The sequence below is a fragment of the Melospiza melodia genome, chromosome 29 (assembly GCF_035770615.1).
Source record: "Melospiza melodia melodia isolate bMelMel2 chromosome 29, bMelMel2.pri, whole genome shotgun sequence".
Lineage (NCBI taxonomy): Eukaryota > Metazoa > Chordata > Aves > Passeriformes > Passerellidae > Melospiza > Melospiza melodia.
In genome coordinates this window covers 3,329,509-3,348,660 of record NC_086222.1, presented here as the reverse complement: position 1 = coordinate 3,348,660, position 19,152 = coordinate 3,329,509, and the positions used below count along the sequence as shown (strand labels likewise).

Here is a 19,152-nt window from a genome sequence, read left to right as displayed (position 1 = left end):
CATATCATATCATATCATATCATATCATATCATATCATATATCATATCATATCATATCTGCTATACTAAACTACACTAAAGAATAGAGATGATGTATGAGCAAGCTAGAAAGGAACAGAATGACAATAAACCCCTGTGATGGGAGGGTGAATGCCTTACCCAGAGGGTGGGCAGGCCCTGGCACAGGGTGCCCAGAGCAGCTGGGGCTGCCCCTGGATCCTGGCAGTGCCCCAGGCCAGGCTGGAAGGACTCCTGGAACGCCCTGGGATGGCGCCATGTCTCTGCCATGGGATGGATTCCCTGCCCATGGGATGGACTTTGGGTCCCTCCCAACCCAAACCATTTTAGGAGTCTCTGAACAGCTGAGGGACATGAAATCTAAAATCTCCACTCTGTGTTATCAGTTCAGAGCTCCGGGTAAATCCTTTCAGCCCCTGCCCTCTGCTCTCCATGGACAGCCATAAACACCTGATTTTAGTCCTTGGCACATCCCAAAAAACCTTCTGAGATGGTCCAGAGGAGATAAAATCCCAATTTAGCTGCCTGTTAGGAAAGTCTCCTGTTAGGGACTTGATGCATCTGAGGGGAACCAGGGACTTTCCTGAGCACAGGAAAGCTTTGGGATGTGAAGTGGAAACAGCAAAGAGAAAAAAGCTTTTTGGTGACTGCATTTGGGTTTAATTAGCCTGCCATGGCTGCTCCTCCAAACCAGCCAAAAACTTTCTCTGGGGGTTTCCAAAACCTCTTCAAGCTCTGCGTGCACTGGAAATGCAGCCCAGCTTGGTTTTGTCATGTAGGATTTGGACTTTTTCTCCTATGATCCCAAAGGAAACAAGAGAAACCAGAGACGTGTGGGCAAGGAAACAATTTTTTAAAGAAATGACCTCACTTGGCTGCCCTTAGGAGCAACGTGGTTCTGAACTGGATTTGTGTGAATACATTCTCACTGTGCACTGTCACAATCTGCAGCCTAAATTGGGTCTGTGTTCTCAAGGTCTGGCCCATTTGGGCTCCAGAAATGGAATTTCTGCCGTGGTTTGTCCTGCTCCCATCAGGACCTGCAGCCCTGTGGAGCCTGGCTTTGCTCAGGCACCGAGGTCATGATGAGTTTTAACTTATTTTAAATTTAGGGGCCTCAGAGTGTAATGTCCCTTGCAGTTGTGACTGGGATTAGTGCTCCTCACCCTGACAACATTATGGCCTGTGTTATTTCATTTTAATTCTTGCACTTGGCTTTTTCCTGGAGGCTGTGACAGAACCAGCAGAGGCTCCCGGACAAAAATTTCTACTCCTCTTGTGGAGGAGGATTGAGACATGAGAGCAAAGTGGAAAAACCCCTGGAAACACAATGAAAAGCTTTAAAAACAACCCATGCAATTTTGCAAAATTGCTTCTCTCCAGCAATTCCCTGTGAATTTGGGGAAGGGGAGGGTTCGCTCCTGTGCAGGGCTCAGGCGCAGCAATGGTGTAAATTGCAAATTGAAGTGCCAAAACCAGTCTGGCCTGTGCAGGTCACTGGAGTAGACACAGCTCTTGCCTGCAAGCATTTGTAATCTAAAACCCCGGCTCTATTCCCACTGGAGGTAATGACAAAACTCCATGTGATTGCAAACGGAACAGGATTAGACCCTAACTAAATAAAAGGAGCTTTTTTTTTTTTTTTCAGTCACCAGATACTCCTTCCCCACAACAAATTCAAACAGCTTTTGTTCAGGAGTCCAAGAACTGAGTTTAGTCTGGAAAAAATAAAACAACACAACTTCTTTCCTCACTTTCCAGCAGGTTTGGAAAGACAAGATTTGAAGGAGAGAATTCCCATCTGTTATTGGAGCATTTAATCATTCTCCAAAAGGCAGCAGAGTTTTTTATTTTCTCTGGGGAGCCAGCAGCATTAGCCGAGGCATAAAGCAAACTCCACCAAGTGCAGAAAAAACTCACCCTGATGTCCTGTTTGACAAACTGACCCGCGGGTCACAACCTGAGTTTATTGATCCGTGGGGCCTTGTCTGGGTGCCGGGCATGTTTTCTGGACTTTGGTTTCAGCTGCATTCCTCACTTCTCGGAGAGGGGGTGTGGATTTCTGCTAGGAGCAACCACTGGGAAGGAAGTAATGTTCATTAAGTGTGCAGGCAGTGCAGGACCAAGCATGCTCAGTGCAAAAAAGCTTCGCTGCCCTGCCTGTCAAGCCCGAGGTTTGAACTCGGTCCAGAACGCCGGATTTACTTTTCAGGAAGAAACCCTACCTGCCTGGGCTGCTTTCTTTTAATTCTCCCTTCCCTCCTCCTCAGAGGAGCGCAAACAATGTTCTTTTGATGCTTTCCTGCGAGTGGGAATCTCGCCCTGGAGAAGGAGACAAAACTTTGCTACCTGTGAAACGAAGACTGCTTAGGTCAGTACGAGGGGGCGCAGAGGAACTTTGCCAGCAGCTTTTGGTGACTTTTGAACTCCCCTCCTTCTGCTCTCCTCTATCCCTTCCCATCTCCAGCACAGCTGAACTTTTTAGGGGAAAAAAAAAGAAAAAAAGAAATTAAATGTTCAGCAGTTGTTCAGCAGTTTTCTGCTTGCTCATTCTCTCTGCTGAAGGTAAACTTGGTTTAAGTGAAAACAGCCCGAATTTGCTGGGAGCTGAGCTTAACTTTTGCAAAGCTGACTTGCAAAAGTTCAGCTCAGAGAGATTTTTATTTTCTTCACTTTTTCTTCTCTTTCTTCTTTTTCCTCTCAGTGCAAGCCTGGGCTTCCAGCGTGTGCTTTAAAAGCTGTTCCCCCCTTTCTCTCCCCGCCCTCTGCCTTAGAGCTGAAAATGAGACTCGTTCTTGAATAATAAACTCTGTGTTATCAAGCAAATCTTGTGGCTTGTTCATGTGATTGCTCCCAGTCCCAGCATCGATGGCTTTTGCCTTTTAATACATTTTCCAGCTCTTTCTGGAAAAGGAATTGCAAAACTTTTAGCAGAGAGGTGAGAGAAAGCAATTTTAGTTGATAACTGAGTTTTACTCGGTGCCTGAATTTTTAAGTTTTTCAATTTTTAAGTGTTCTCTACTTTTTGCTTTTAAAAGCATATTTAAAACTCCTGTCTCCCAAAATATTCCCAACCTTAGAGTGGGAAAGAGAATTTTCCTTCTTTTTGTGAGACTTTGTGCTGCCTAATGGAGATTTTTCTGAACTTAGGCCAAATGGCCAAGAAACAAAATGACCACTGAATAAGAAGTGAAATGGATTTAAATAATTAGAAACTGCCTGTAGTTAATGATTGTTTGAAGTGGGTCAGAAACATTTGGCAGCTCCTGGTGTTAAATTTTGTCCTGAGATGTACTTGGGAATAGTTATGTGGTTTATCAGAAGCTGGGATTTAATTTTGTGTGTTTGAGGGGTGGGCACAGACTTGGATATTTGTTTTAGAAACTGAAGAAATGACTTAAACACGTGCAAAGGTGAAATCCTTGTGTTTAAAAGCTGTATATTTATTATTTGGTTGTTCTAAACTGGGAGTTATCCCATGCAGAGGATCTCAGTAGGGAAAAAAGGGATTGCAGGTATGATGAATAACTCCTAGCTGGAGCACTGGGAGTGGAAAATATCTTTGCAAACTCCAAGAATTTTGCAAAAAAAACCCCTCTGTGCAGAGGGGGAGAGGAGGATTGGGTTTTGCTGGATCTCCTTGGACATCCCCACTGGGGATTACCTGCAGCCAGGCCAGGCAGAAGGAATCTGCAAAAACCCAAGGCTGGAGCTCTCTGATCTTCCCCTGCGTGCACCCCCTGAGATCCAGGGGAGTTTTTGATGAGGGAAACGCTCTCTGCCTTTTGATTTGGGGGCCTGCTGGGGATGGTGGTGCTGCAGATGGACGCGGGGCGGCCACGGGGCTCTCTCTGCCCCTGGACATTCCAGCCCTCCATTTCCTGGGGAATGGGGAGGGTCCTTTGTGAGGCACTTTGCATATTTATGGGAGAGGAAAAAAAAAAAAAAATTGCCTTGTGCTTTGAGAGGTGAATAAAGCCGGGCTGCAAAGCTGCGCATCCTCGTCTGAGTGCTGAACACAGGGTTTGGTGCCTGAGATTGATCCCAGATCCATTGTCCTCACCCAGGCACAAACAACGTGGCCTCCGCCTTTGTTCCTTTGCAGGTAGCCAGATCGCACAGATCCAGCTTTGTACAAACCCATTTCATGTGAAAATATAATTCAGGACAGGAAATGTTTCGTGATTATTTAATTTCCCTCCTTAGGGATGAGATTTTTCAGTTTATAAGTTTGCAAAAGTTGGAAGTAGAAAAAAATTCTTGGTCCACAGAGGCCAGACTTTCACCTGTGGGATACTCAGATCCTCATTGTTCCTTTACAGGTACCCAAATTGCACAAATCCAGCTTTTTACAAGCCCACTTCACGTGCAAGATTATAATTCAAGACAGGAAATACTTTTTATTCATTGAATTTCCCTCCCCAGGGTTGAAATTTTGCAATTTGTAGGTTTGCAAAAGTTGGAAGTAGAAAAAAATTCTTGGTCCACAGAGGCCAGACTTTCACCTGTGATGTGGAATACTCAGGTCCCCATTGTTCCTTTGCAGGTACCCAAATTGCACAAATCCAGCTTTGTACAAACCCACTTCATGTGTAAAATTACAATTCATGACAGGAAATATTTGATGATTGTTTAGTTTCTCTCCTCAGGGTTGAGATTTTGCAATTTGTAGGTATGCAAGTGTTGCAAGTGCGAAACAACTCTTGGCCCACGGAGCCAAGACTTTCACCTGTGACGTGAAATACTGAGATCCATTAAATGAGGATCAGCCAGGTTTTGGCCTAGAATCCATTTATTCTCCTGTCCTCCTTTGTTTTCATCCTTAAATTTAGATCTATTTGTTCCTCCACCTCCCCAGGTATTCCCAAGGCAAGTCTGCTCCTGTTTATGTGTTTCATTTAAATCCTTTTTTCTTTCTAAACCAAGGGAGGGGAATTCCACAGTTCCTGGAAAGGCTCAGGTCTTTCTAAGGTTTCATTTACCATTTCCAAGCTTTCATTTACCTCCAGAGTGGAGCAAACCATTGCAAATGGGCTTAACCTCATTTTCTGTCTTCCATTTTTGTGCCAAATCCTGTTTTTTTTTTTTTTTTTTTTAACTATTTAAATAGGGAAAAAAAACCCCTTAATGTGTCCCTCCAAAGTTCCATGGATGGTTTTTCTCTTTGGAAGGGAGATGTCTCCATCTGAATCCAGCCACAATCAAGAGGCAGGGGTGAAATTTGGAGGATTTGGAGGAGAGGAACGGGTTGGATCCCATCTCCATTAGCTGTGGGGCTGCTCTTGGAATTGTGGAGCACTTCAGGCACCTCTCCCAGTGCTCACACATCCTTTTTTAAATTTTATTTTGTTTTATTTTGTTTTATTTTATTTTATTTTATATTTTATTGAAGATGGGGACTTCTCAGAGCATTTTGAGGATCAGGATGTCAAGATCCATCTGAAACACCCTGAAATGAGGGGCAGCAGGGATGAGGGGAACAGCCCCACATGGGGATGTCTCTGATGGGTCATTCCCGTATCCTAAATGGGATTTAGGAACGTTCCTAAATGTGACATCTGCAGGTAAAGGACCCTGTGGTTGTTGGGATGTTCTCCCAAGAGCAGGATTCTCCATATGGGAGAGCTCAGGGAGGTAGAAAAGCAGAGATGATTTATTTTGGAGGAATCTCTTTGGAGGAGGCATTAACAACTGTATTTTTTCATGTCTAGAGCAGAAGTGTGAGGGGAAAACTGCAAATGGTGCCTCGGGCAGTGTTGGAGGTGTCTGAGGCTGAAATGTGCATTACCATCACCGTCTTGTCCTCGAGGAGAACCAAGGAACAGCAGGGCAGGGCACATTTGTACAAACCTATTTTATGTGAAGATATAATTCAGGATAATATAATATATAATATAATATAAAATATAATCCTGTGCCTGATGTTTGCCCTGAAACACCCCTGGGAACACCCAGAATGTTCCTCTGTGCCACCTTCCCTGTCCCCCACATGGAAATTGCTGCAGGGAATGAGCCATGGAGGAGTTGGAAAAGTTCAAAATAAAATCTCTTTACAAGTTCAAAATAAAACCTTTTCCCTCAAGCTGTTGAATTTACCCCAATTTCTCCTAAAAGGCAGAGAGGTGTTTGAAACATGAGCAAAAACCAATTCCTGGTGTTAATGGTGAATTCCTCCTTTATTTTTGCAGGTAGCAGTGGAAATGAAAGCAAATCTGTTTGGCCACACAGGCTCCACAAATGTAAGTACAAACAGAATTTCTTTTGCCACTTCTTTTGGTGGAAGTGTGAGTCCAACACGAGATCAAAGCACAAGACTCGCGTTGATGTTGTGCGGGGTTTTTTTAAAGAAAAAGCAAACAAACAAGGAGGTCAGGGGAAAGTTATTTATTTGACATTTTCCTGCTGGCCTTGCAGAAAATCAGGGTTCATTTGGATTTAGATCCAGCTGCATTTGGGCCAAAGTTGTCTCTGGGGAAGTCTAGGAGGGGACAGGAGAGGAGAAAAGCTTTTAGCTCTGTCTGCTGAGAAACCTCCTGGGCAGCAATTGCAGAAACTCCTGCGGGACTCACAAGTTGAACTCCTATTTTTAGAAGGATTGTGGGAGCTGAAATCAGCCTTTAAAGCTTTTAGGAACCTGGCAAGGCAGGTGGGAACCCCGTGGGATGTGGGAAGGGTCTGAACAGGTTGTGAGAGTTAATTCTTAACTCACCAGAGGGACATTAGCAAAACCCACTCGACTCCTGCATCAATCTTCCAAACATCCAAATCCTTATAAATCTTCTATCTCCTGGTTCCAGAGGAGCTGAAATGAAGAAATTCCGAAGCCTGAGTTTGAGCCTCTCAACGACTTTGGGTGTTTTATCCATTGCTTTCGGATCACAAATTAAAATAATGAATGCAACACATATTTCATGTGTTGCTGCCTTGTGGAGTTCACCAAAGTTCAGGGAAGGTTTTTTTTTTATTTTTGTTTGAGGGCTGGGGAGTGCTGCAAAATTTCAGCTGAAGCTCAGTGCAGATCCTGCCCTCTGCAAAAAAAAAAAAAAAAAAAAAAAAAAAAAGTTTTTTAGAGTTACAACCTGGGCCAGAGTTCAGCATCTCAATCCCCTTTGCCCGGGCAGAGGTGCAAAGAAATGGAACTTTGTGCATCGAGATGCAAATTCCCCATAGAAACGGGGCTTTTCTGAGCTGCTCTGGGGGTTCAGGTGGCTGAAGAAACGAGCTTTGTGCTCCCCGGGCGGCGTTTGTGCAAAGTGCCTTTGTGTGGGGACGTGTAAAGCCCTCAATGTGCCATTCTTTCTGCTTCAGCTGTTAGAGACTCCCATCTTCTCTATTGATTTTACCCAGAGCTCTGCCTGCCCTTGAAGGTGTGACCTGTACCTCGGGCTAATTTATTTCTGTCATGGCTGCAGCGTGGCTTGGAGGGCAGCAGGGGCTGGGAGGGAGAACAATGAATCCGGCGCGGAATAGAAATCCCGAGGCTGCGGCCCTCAGACATTCCAGCACACAGCCCATTCTCCCGCCTGGCATTCTGCACGCTCTTGGATTAAAAAGGGGGGAAAGAAAAAAAAAGGAGAAAAAAAAAAAAAAAGGGAAAAAAAAAACCCAAAAAATAAAAGGCAGGCATTTGTATAACTAATCAGGTGAGCCATTGTGGGTAATCCCTTTGGTCACACACGCTGGCATGGATATTAAAATTTGCTGGGCTTCTAAACCACTTACAATGACATCTTAGTTTGTGAACCTGAATGGAAAAGCCTCACCTTGATGGCCTGGGAGTGCTTTTGGAGCTGAGCGCTGGAAATTTGTGTGTGGATGGGCAAAAGGTTTGGGTTTTGTGCTGAAAACTCATTTTGGCAGGCAGGCTGATGGATTATTTTTTTTTTTTAAATTTAATTTTATTTTGTCTTGCATCACATTGACTTTCCTGTTCAGCTTTTATAAACTTAAATATGAATTTAAATGAGATTTAAACACTGCAGCTGCTGGCCCCTCTCTCAGAGGGGTTTTCTCTCCTGCCCTGCCTGTGCCCTGCAGCCTTTACCTTAAATAGCTGGATTTAGGGAATCCTAAATCCTAAATCCACTTCCCTGGGGAAAACTTGTTGCTCCTGAGTTCCCTTGGGGGAAAGCTGAGCATCCTGTGCTGGATGAGAGCTCTGGAAACCTTGGGCTGGCAGTGCAGGCAGCACTGGGGTGGCTGCAGGGATTTCCAGGCTCCCTCCTCCCACCTGGGTGAGGTTTTGGGTGAAATTTTGGGGTTTTGGGTGAAATTTTGGGTTTTTGGTCATCCTGTGATGAGGGTGGTGGTTTGAGGGTGATTTCCTGCAGCTCAAGGTTCTGCAGCACAAGAGGGGGTTTATAAAACAGGAGTTTGCGCCATTCCGATTCGCTGCTTTCCCTGGGCAGCAAATTTAAATTTAAAGAATTTAGGGCTCGTCCTTCAGAAGGGCTGAGGCAGGAGCAGCTGCCCTGGGGTTTCTGCTGTGGCTCAGGGCAGTGGGGCCAGAAGGGAAAGTCGACATTCAAAGCAATGCAGAGCACTCTGGAGCTGGGTTTGTTTCATTTCCAGCTGATTTTCTGGGAGCTGCTGCTACAGAAAGCACTGAATTACCCTGGCATAGCTGAATTCAGTGAAAATTCAACCACCCTGGCCTGTGGAGCCACATTTGTGGAGCTTGTGTGCCAAATTTAAAGTTTGCAGCTAAATCTGGTTATTTTCTGTGGGATTTGGCTTCCGACGGGTCCCTGTGCCACGGCCATAAAAGTTTGGTTTCCTTAGCCCGAAGATTTTGCGCAGAAATATTTTGGTGGAGGGGAAAAAGCAGAACGGGAGGTGACAAATCTGAGTAGAAATGTGAATCAAAAGAAGATTTAGGATTTATGGAATATATATATATTATTATATTCCTTATAATAATATTTAGTTGAAGTGAAAATGAAGAGCAGCTCACAAGCTGGAGGGAACCTGAGGTTCTCAGGGTTTCTCTACCTCTACCAAAATCCCTTTGTGCTTCTGAATGATGTTTGATTATTAATTGATGTTGGCAGCTCGTTGATTTTGTGATTCCCTCCCTAAAATCCAGGTTTTGACAGAGGTTTCAGCTCTTGCTGCAGAGGCTGGGGTGGGACAGGGTGAAAATTTCTGCTCTGGCCTTTTTGGTTCCTAATGACACTCAATTTCATCTCCACACCATCCCGGCTTTTTTCATTGATATTTTCTCCCTGCATGCACTGGGCAACGTTGAAAATTAAAGAAAGGGGAAATAGAATAAATAAAATGCTCAGACCCTCAATGGAGCAGCTGTGCAGTGGGAATTCTCCTCCTTTAGACCCTCAGAGCTGTCAGCACTGAAGACATGAATTCAGTTGATGTTTCCTTGATATTCTGGAGATTTTGGGGTTTTTTTCCTCGATTTTGGGCGTCCTAAAAAGGTGTTGGGGTGCTCAGGTTAACCCCAGAGGCAACTGTGAGGGGAGAAATGAGTCCCAGGGCTGATGGCAGGAACAGAGAACAGCAAAACCCTCTAGATAAGATGTCCAAGGTGTAATGGGGGATTTTTAGGACGGAAAAGCATCCCATTAATTCAGCTGAATTTTTATTAATTAACATCTTATCAACTAAAAAAATCACTCTTTTTTTTTTCTTTTTTTGTTTTGGTAGCAAAACAAAGCGAAAAAAAAAAAAATACCCAAAGCTGTGTCAGAGAGGGATGGTTGCAAAATAATTGAAGAGCTGAGGTGGCCTCTCATGTGCTGCCCAGATGTGCAGCCCCAAATGTCTGTTCGGGGAGGCTGATTATGGAATACATGCATTTAGAGCTGGCAGCAAAGGGAGAATTGATTTCTTTCTGGAGTGCAGTGGCTGTTGCTGCGCTGGAGATAATTAAACATCAGAGCAGAAGCAAAACTGAGCTGGAAAAGGAGAATTATTGCACCTCTAGGTGGGAAGAACTGTGGGATTGTCTGCACTGGGGTGGGCAGAAGTTGATTTTTATGAAAGTGGGGATGCACAGATAAAGTGCATTGAGTGACTTTGTGGTCACTCTTGGTCTTGGTGGAAGAGATTTTGTGTAAACTTGATTTGGTTCCAAACTAAATGCAGTGAAAACAAATTCAAGCAACTCTTATTGTGAAGCCTAAACGGGATTTTAACAGTTCTCAACTAACTCACCCCAAAAATTAATTAATATATTTTGGTTATCTTGAGTGCTCTGCTGCAGATGCTCAAAGTCCAGATTGGATTTTATCATTCTCTCCTTGCAGTATTTGGTTTTTTTGCCTTGCAGACTCCAAGATAATGTGCTAATTTCAGCTTTCACAAGAAAAAAAAAAAAAAGGTGTTGCAGAGAACATCTTTGAGAATATGAACCCCAAAGGTGTCAATATCTGAATTCAGATAATTTTAGTCTAATTTTAATTTTGCTTTTGGAAGTTCAGATTTGTAAATGCTGGGGTTTATTCTGTGCCCTGGAGGGAGTGATGGGACTTTAGCTGGTGTCATAACTGGGGATCTGATTTCTGTCAAGTGGTTTAGCACTGATTATCCCCTGCAAGGAGGGAAAAGAGCTTGGCTGAGGGATATCCATGGCTGGGATGGAATAAATTCCATGGAGTGACAGGAGGGGCTGGGAGGGACCTCAAACCCATCCAGTCCCATGGGCAGGGACATCTCCCACTGTCCCAGGGTGCTCCAGCCTGGCCTTGGGCTCTTCCAGGGATCCGGGGCAGCCACAGCTGCTCTGGGAACTCCATCCCATCCCCTCTCTCAATATTTCATCCCAAAATCCCATCTAAACCAGCACATGGAATCCTGGAAGGGTTTGAGGACCTCAAAGCCCAACCAGTCCCACCATGGGTCTAAAACTTCCCAATCTCCCAGGCATTTCCAGCCTGGCCTTGGGCTCTGCCAGGGATCCGGGGCAGCCACAGCTGCTCTGGGAACTCCATCCCATCCCCTCTCTCAGTATTTCATCCCAAAATCCCGTCTAAACCAGCACATGGAATCTTGGAAGGGTTTGAGGACCTCAAAGCCCAACCAGTCCCACCATGGTCCCCACGCCTCCCACTGTCCCAGAGTGTTCCAGCCTGGCCTTGGGCACTGCCAGGGATCCAGGGGCAGCCCCAGCTGCTCTGGGAATCCCATGGCAGGGCATCCTCACATTCCCAGCCAGGAATTCCTTCCCAAAATCCCACCTAACCACAACCCTCTCCCAAGATTTCTCCCCAACCTAGAATGGTTTGAGGACCTCAAAGCCCAACCAGTCCCACCATGAGTCCAAAACTTCCCAATGTCCCAGGCATTTCCAGCCTGGCCTTGGGCTCTTCCAGGGATCCAGGGGCAGCCCCAGCTGCTCTGGGAATCCCATGGCAGGGCCTGCTCACATTCCCAGCCAGGAATTCCTTCCCAAAATCCCACCTAACCCTAACCCTAACCCCAACCCTCTCCCAAGACTTCATCCCAAATCCCATCTAAACATGGGATTCTGGAATGGTTTGGGTTTGAGGGACCTCAAAGCCGAACCAGTCCCACCATGGGTCCCACAACTCCCAATGTCTGAGGATGTTCCAGTTTGGCCTTGGGCACTGCCAGGGATCCCATCCCAGCCACAGCTGCTCTAAGAATCCCATGGCAGGGCCTCCTCACCTTCCCAGCCAGGAATTCCTTCCCAAAATCGCACCCAACCCTAACCCCAACCCTCTTCCAAGATTTCTTCCCAAAATCCCATCTCAGCATGGAATCCTGGAATGCTTCGAGTTTGAGGGACCTCAAAGCCCAAACAGTCCCACCATGGGTCCCACAACTCCCAGTGTCTGAGGATGTTCCAGCCTGGGCTTGGGCACTGCCAGGGATCCAGGGGCAGCCCCAGCTGCTCTGGGAATCCCATGGCAGGGCCTGCTCACATTCCCAGCCAGGAATTCCTTCCCAAAATCCCACCTAACTCTAACCCTAACCCCAACCGTCTCCCAAGATTTCATCCCAAATCCCATCTAAACATGGAATTCTGGAATGGTTTGGGTTTGAGGGACCTCAAAGCCCAACCAGTCCCACCATGAGTCCCACACTCTCCAATGTTCCAGGATGTTCTACCCTGGCCTTGGGCACTGCCAGGGATCCAGGGGCAGCCACAGCTGCTCTGGGAATCCCATGGCAGGGCCTCCTCACCTTCCCAGCCAGGAATTCCTTCCCAAACTTCCACCTAAACCTGAATTCCATCTCAGAGCCTCCTCACGATCCAGCCAGGAATTCCTTCCCAAAATCGCACCCAACCCTAACCCCAACCCTCTCCCAAGATTTCTCCCCAAAATCCCATCTAAACATGGAATCCTGGAATGGAGGCACTTTCCAAACCTGTGGTGGGTTGAGAAATGTGAATTTTATAGAGATTGAGACCAAGAAAAGCAGGAGCCTGGTGGGTTTTATTCCCCCTTTTGGGGGCAGGTAATTTAGGAGCTCAGCGTGTGTCTCAGCTTCCTCACCTGTCAGTGGGGGAATTGCTTCACAGGGGACTGGAAATATCATTATAATGATCCTTGGGATGTGCTTTCATATGCTGGGGAGGAGAGTGGGAGCGTTCACATGTACCAGAGAAAAGGGAAAAAGTAGGTTAGGCCTGTCTGAGCTTGTCATGCTTCTCCTGTGTCAGCAAACTCGGGGAGACAAGAGAAAGGAGAGGAAGAGAGATCAAAAGAATACATTAAATTAAAAGGTAAACAGGGAAAGTTAAACTTAAAGCAGCCAGGAAGGGAGCTGCACGGGGCTTGGCTGCCTTCATCTGGATTTTCTATCCTGGGCCAAGGCCTTGGTCATCAACAAAAATCCCGAGGAAATCCCTGAGTGGGGAAGAGCTGGGGGTGCTCCGCATGAGGGGAGAGGCCTGTGGAGGAAATTGGGAGGAAATTTGGAGGAAATTTGGAGGAAATTTGGAGGAAATTCGGAGGGAATTTAGAGGAAATTTGGAGGGAATTTGGAGGAAATTTGGAAGAAATTTGGAGGGAATTTGGAGGGAATTTGGAGGAAATTTGGAAGAAATTTGGAGGGAATTTGGAGGAAATTTGGAGGGAATTTGGAGGGGTTTTCCCCTGGTGATGGAGAAAGCAGGGCCCTGGTGGAGCTGAGATGCTCAGGGTGGCACGGTGGCAGCAAAGGAAAGATTGAGTTGTTGCTCACTGGCAGGGGTGAGAGGCATTAAATATTTATAAATGTGTTTTTTATGTCCTCTCAACTCTTGGCAAACTGGGTTTTAGGGGCTTCCTGAAGATTCTGGAGCAGCTAAGCTGGACTTTATTGTTGAATTTTGAGTCTAAGTGTCCAAGGACATGTTGGACAGGGCTTGGACAGCCTGGCCTGGTGGAAATGTCCCTGCCCAAGGCTTGAGATGAGTTTTAACCCTGTGAGCAGACAGAGCTCTGAGCTGTGCTGATGTTCTATTCCCTTTAATCTCTTCTGTCTGTGGGTGAAATAGGCCAAGGAAGCTTTAAATGCAGATCTATACCGTGAATTTTCCATATAAAGTAGGAGGAGGAGAACAAAATGCACATGGGGGAAAATTCCTGACAGTCACTATATGGAGGGCTGGTTATGCTTTTACAGAATGATGGGTCAAACACTAGGCTGCCAAAAGCAATCATACCACTTGTAATCTTCTTTAACTGTATCCAGTCAGAAAAAAAAAAAAGATGAAAAATTGTTTTTCTGCCTTTGAAGAATGGAAATATCTTTTCCCATTCCCACCCTGACCTGTTTTACTCGGAGAGATTCTGGATCCACTCACTCAGCTAAATCATCATAAGCAGAGTGAGATGGAAACAAAAAACTTTACATAAAATTCTGCTTTTTGCACCTCCAGCAGCTGGGGAAGGGTTTTTTTGAGGAAAAAAGCTTGATTTGCATGCTGAGCCTTATCTGTGGCAAAGCTGGGCGCTTGCAGGCCAGCTTTGTGTGGTATAATCTGATTTTTGCACATGGTGAGGCTGTTTGTCTGTGTGTCATGTCCAGCCTTCCTTTTGGGGAACAACCACTCACCTCGAGTTTCCTCCAAGGGGCTGCAGAGGAGTTTTTAAACAGATTCAAGACAAACAAAAGTGGTGGGATGGGGTAGGAACCTCTTGGGAAACCAAAAGGGGAAGATTCCCCTGGCAGATGAACTGTGCTGAGGTGACAGAGCCCAAAATCAGGTGAAACAACCACGGGGAATGTGGAGGGCAGGATTTGAGGCGCTCACACCTGAAAAACATTTTGGTTTGTGAGTGCAAAATCCCTGCAGCTGGAACATCTGCCTGGTGTGTCACTGGCAAGGGAACGGGGCATGGAAAGGTAGGGAGATCTCTGTGTTTGTGTTTTAATTAAAATTAAATGTGGAGTAGCAAAACCAGCTTGGTATTTTAGGAGATTTGCGCTGTGGTGGGGCTGAGTGTCTGGAGAAAGTCTGTGGGGATGTTGTGATGAAACTTCTTCGTCTTTCAAATCTTGCAAAATTTTATTAAAACATCCAACTTTTTGGGAGATGTGGGACAGTCATCCAAGTGCCTGAGGATTTTGTGTGTGATTTTTGTGTGTTATGCTCACATTATCTGCAAGGGCAGGTGGGGACAGGAGAGGGGGAACAGCTTCAATGTCCAAAGTTGGGCACTGCCAGGGATCCAGGGGCAGCCCCAGCTGCTCTGGGAATCCCACCCCAGGCCCTCCTCACCCTCCCAGCCAGGAATTCCTTCCCAAAATCCCACCTAACCTAACCCTAACCCCAACCATCTCCCAATATTTCATCCCAAATCCCATCTCAACATGGAATCCTGGAATGCTTTGAGTTTGAGGGACCTCAAAGCCCAAACAGTCCCACCATGGGTCCCACAACTCCCAATGTCTGAGGATGTTCCAGCCTGGGCTTGGGCACTGCCAGGGATCCAGGGGCAGCCACAGCTGCTCTGGGAATCCCATGGCAGGGCCTCCTCACCCTCCCAGCCAGGAATTCCTTCCCAAAATCCCACCTAACCCTAACCCTCATCATCTCCCAATATTTCATTCCAAAATCCCATCTAAACGTGGAATCCTGGAATGGCTTGAGGGACCTCAAAGCCCAACAAGTTCCACCATACGTTCCACACCTCCCACTGTCCCAGGGTGTTCCAGCCTGGCCTTGGGCTCTTCCAGGGATCCCATCCCAGCCACAGCTGCTCTGGGAACTCCGTCCCAGCCTCTCTCCCAACATTTCATCCCAAAATCCCATCTAAACCAGCACATGTAATCCTGGAATGGTTGGAGGGGCCTCAAAGCCCAACCAGTCCCACCATGGGTCAAACACTTCCCAGTCTCCCAGGTGGCTCCAGCCTGGCCTTGGGCACTTCCAGGGATCCAGGGGCAGCCCCAGCTGCTCTGGCGATCCCACTCCAGGGCCTGCCCACCCTCTCAGCCAGGAATTCCTTCCCAAAAGGAATTGGCAGAGAATTGGCTGAGATTGGACATTCAGGAGGAAATGCTGCTCTGCGAGGGCGGTGAGGTTCTGGCTCAGGATGCCCAGAGGAGTTTTGGACACCCCAAATATCCAAGGCCAGGCTGGACAGGGCCTGGAGCACCCTGGGATTGTGGGAGGTGTCCCTGGAAGAGTTCATGACCGGATGAAGGTGACCATCCTCACCAGCAGCAGTGAGGCAGAAGCTGCAGGCTGAATTTGTGATAAAATATTCCCCCCAGGGCTGTCAGCAACACTGGGGCAAGATTTAACCCAAATGGAAATCCTGTGGTGCTGCTGTGGTGCAGTTTTGGATGGAAAACCCACTTGAATAGTTTTAATTGCTGCCCTCATGGAGAAAAAAATTGCAATATTCTGGTGCATTTGCAGAACAGAGTAACCCAGAACCAGCTCAGGGCTCCTCAGCAGGGTAAGGAAATTTTGAGTGAGGTTTGTAACTCTTGGTTTGAGAGTTAATGCAAATCTGAGTTACAGCAGAGAAGAATATTTAGCTTTTAATTTAGAACTGCACGTGGCAAGTGGGTGGGATCTACCGCAGCAAAAATTGGGGTTTTGAGGCACCCTCCAAACCTTTTCACCTTTTGATGCCATTTCTCAGAGCTGGCTGATTTAGTGATGCCATAAAGCAGGAGCCATCTCTGCTATTTACTGACTTGTTTTTGTGCTTCCCTGATGGTGCTTAAATCTCCTCACCCCTCGTGCCACCTTCCCAGAGTGTCAGCCCATCACAGCCTGCTTCTTGTTGCTCTTTAAATCCTATTTTTTTTCTTTGCTTTTTTTTGCAAACCCAACAGCAGCCGCTTTCCCTTTTCCCAGTAGTCCCCAAGCAGCGAGGAAGGCTGGCCACTGGCCAATTCATTTAAACCTCTGGAATAATAGTTTGCTCTCTAATGAATAGTCTGGCTTTAAATCTCTCCATTCGAGGGTGGTGCCACTCCTGAAGCTGACAGGTACTTATGAGACACTGAGGAAAGGTCATTTGTTGGGTGTTACTTTCATTGATCTGGCCAGAAAACCTCCTGGCCGTTCCTCTGTGCTCCTTGAAGGCAATAAAAAAACAGGCAAAAAAAGCGAGGCAGAAAATCCATTCATTTTCTCATATTTGCTTCAGAAGCCACAAACAACTCATTTCCAGTCAGCAGTTTCCTATTTAAATGTCACAGAATTCAGCCTCACAGCTGGCATCACCTTATTCTGATCAGGGAAACTGAGGCACGGAACAGGGGGATTGTTTTTCCCTGGCCACCAGGTGTTAATCCTGGGCTGGAAGCTGGGAGCTCCTTGCCGTGGCTGGCAGAGAGCTGGAGGAACACCACTGGTGGGAGATTTATCGCTCATTTCATCCCTCTTCCCCCGCACCCATAAATCAAATGCTACCATTTTCTTCCTGAAGCTTGGAGCTTAATGAACCTAAAAGCAATCTGAGGAAGTAGCACCAAAACCTGGCGGTGCTAAAGCCCTGGTCCATTTACAAATGAGAACCCAGAGCATTGGCAAAGTTATTTTTAGTGTAACTTGAGTTTAGTTTCCATAGGAGTTGCCAGACCCATATTTCAGGGCCTGGCTTCTTGATGCCCAGGAGAATAAAGTGACTTTGACATCTCCTAAACCAGGCTGGGAGGGAATGGCTCCTACCTGGATTAATGATTGTGGTGCCTCAAATTTTAGCTTTTCTATTTTTCACATTCTGTGCTGCTTTAGTGTGTGGGTCTGGGTTCACATCAGGGGATGCTGAGCTCTGTGCACAGAGCAGGGAGACAAAACAATTCCTGCTCCAGCTGGGCACCAAGGACAAATGATCCAAATCTCAGCCCAGGAGCACAAACACCGTGGGCTGGAGAGAGAAAAACAAGCAGGGTGGGACTGCCTGGGCTAAAGCTGGGATGGGACAATGAACTGCAAGGTGCAAATGGAGCAGAACTGATCCCAGGGAGAGACCCCGGGAGCGCTCGTGCATTTTGGGGCCATTTTGGGTCATCTTGGGTTCATTTTGGGACCGTTTTGGTTCATCTTGGGTTCATTTTGGGGCCATTTTGGGTTCACCTTGGGTTCATTCCCATGTCTTGCACCTTCATCCATCTTCTTGCACCTTCATCCATCTTCTTGCACCTCTTCATCACCAACAGGAAAATGGTCCCTGTTGGGGATGAAGAGGTGCAAGACTCCCATTTTTTGGAAAACACCCCAGGAGCTGTTTCCCACCTCAAGCTCTGCAATAATTATTCCTCACTCAGAGCATGGTGAGCTGTTGGATTCCCATGTGGAAAATGGTCCCTGTTGGTGATGAGGAGGTGCAAGACTCCCATTTTTTAGCTCTGTGATCTCTACACGTCTCTGAATTCTTTCACGAGATCGATCTACTTCTGTTTGGAGGAGGAGACAAGCAAAAAAAAAAAAAATGGAGGTAAATTGCAGCAACAAAAGTGAAAGAGAGAGGAAGCAGAAGGTATTTACTTCTCACCTGCTACAAATTACCCTGCAGCAGAAAGCAGGGAGGAGGAGGAGGAGGAGTGGGATGGTGCAGAACAAAAGGCTTTTCTGCCTCGAAATGCACCAAGGTGGGAGCTCTGCGTTTCTCAGGAGTTTGGTTTCAGCAGCCAGACACATCCTTGGGAAGGGCTCTGGGGGCTCTTTCCCCTCCCTAATGACACTCAGGCTTTGTCCCCTGGCCGGGCAGGGTTTGGCTTGAAGGCTAAAGTTACAGTTGGAGCAGAACTCGTTCCATATTGGCTTGTTTGATCCTGGGAGAAGGGGAAAAATCTGCTCAATGCGGTTCTCATTAGCCAAAAAAGCTGTAACATGCTGGAGTCATTAGTAGTTTGTTGATTGAGTTAACCGTGCAAGGCGGGCTGCAATTGATCATCTGCATTCTCATTAAATATGCTGCAGTCTCGGGGAGATTGTTATGGAACTGCTTGGAAGGCAGGCAGGAGGAATCTTGGTTTCAGCCCAGAGCACCAGCTTTAAAATCTCTTTTGACTTCAGTCTCGAAGTGCATAATTAATATCAGAAATGGGACTGAGGTGTGACATAAAAATAATCTTTCACTGGAGTGTAACTGGGCAGGGTCGTGTTTCAGCTTGAAACAGGGAGGCTGAAACTTGAATCCAAATTTAAGCTTTCTTAGTGCTGCACGAGGGAAGTGGTGAGGGGTCTGTGGCTGCAGCATTTCCACTTGGCCCTGTCTCGTAGGTATTTGAAGGAAGGAAGCATTGCTGTGCTTCATTTAAAGATAATGAGGTCTAATAAACCCTAACCAAAAGTCAAATTCACTTCATCTTTGCCTTGCTCATAAGCGAGTCAATAAGTGAAAAAAGATCTGTGTAGAGAGAGGTGATAGAATTTCACTTTCATGAAATGGGTGAACAGGAGTTGCTGAGGAGTGTTACCTTGAAAATATATCATGATCACTTTAAACCTTGTCTATGTCTTTCAGCTTTTGAAATGCTGAAGATCACATCTTGAGGGAATTTGTTGGAGCCTTTGAAGTATTTTTATGTTAGGCCCCTATGGCAGAAGATTGTACAGATCAAGAAAGTACCGAGTAGATTTATTCACAGAAAATGCATTTAAATTACCCAGCTATACGGGCTCACATTCTTCATTTATAGCCCGGTGTCTGAGCTCTGAAATCCTCCCAAGAGCTGAGGTCATAGGATTGGAAA

The 19,152-nt window shown here is 46.3% G+C and overlaps 1 long non-coding RNA gene across 2 annotated transcripts in view; it reads left to right on the top strand.

Moving 5' to 3' along the window:
* Positions 1-2,133: 2,133 nt before the first annotated feature.
* The window catches only part of LOC134430656 (uncharacterized), a 39,886-nt gene continuing 22,867 nt past the window's right edge, over positions 2,134-19,152 (top strand). For both annotated transcript variants that reach the window (XR_010030888.1, XR_010030887.1), the window contains exons 1-2: positions 2,134-2,389; positions 6,207-6,257. This is a non-coding gene — a long non-coding RNA (uncharacterized LOC134430656). The remainder of the gene's footprint in view (positions 2,390-6,206; positions 6,258-19,152) is intronic.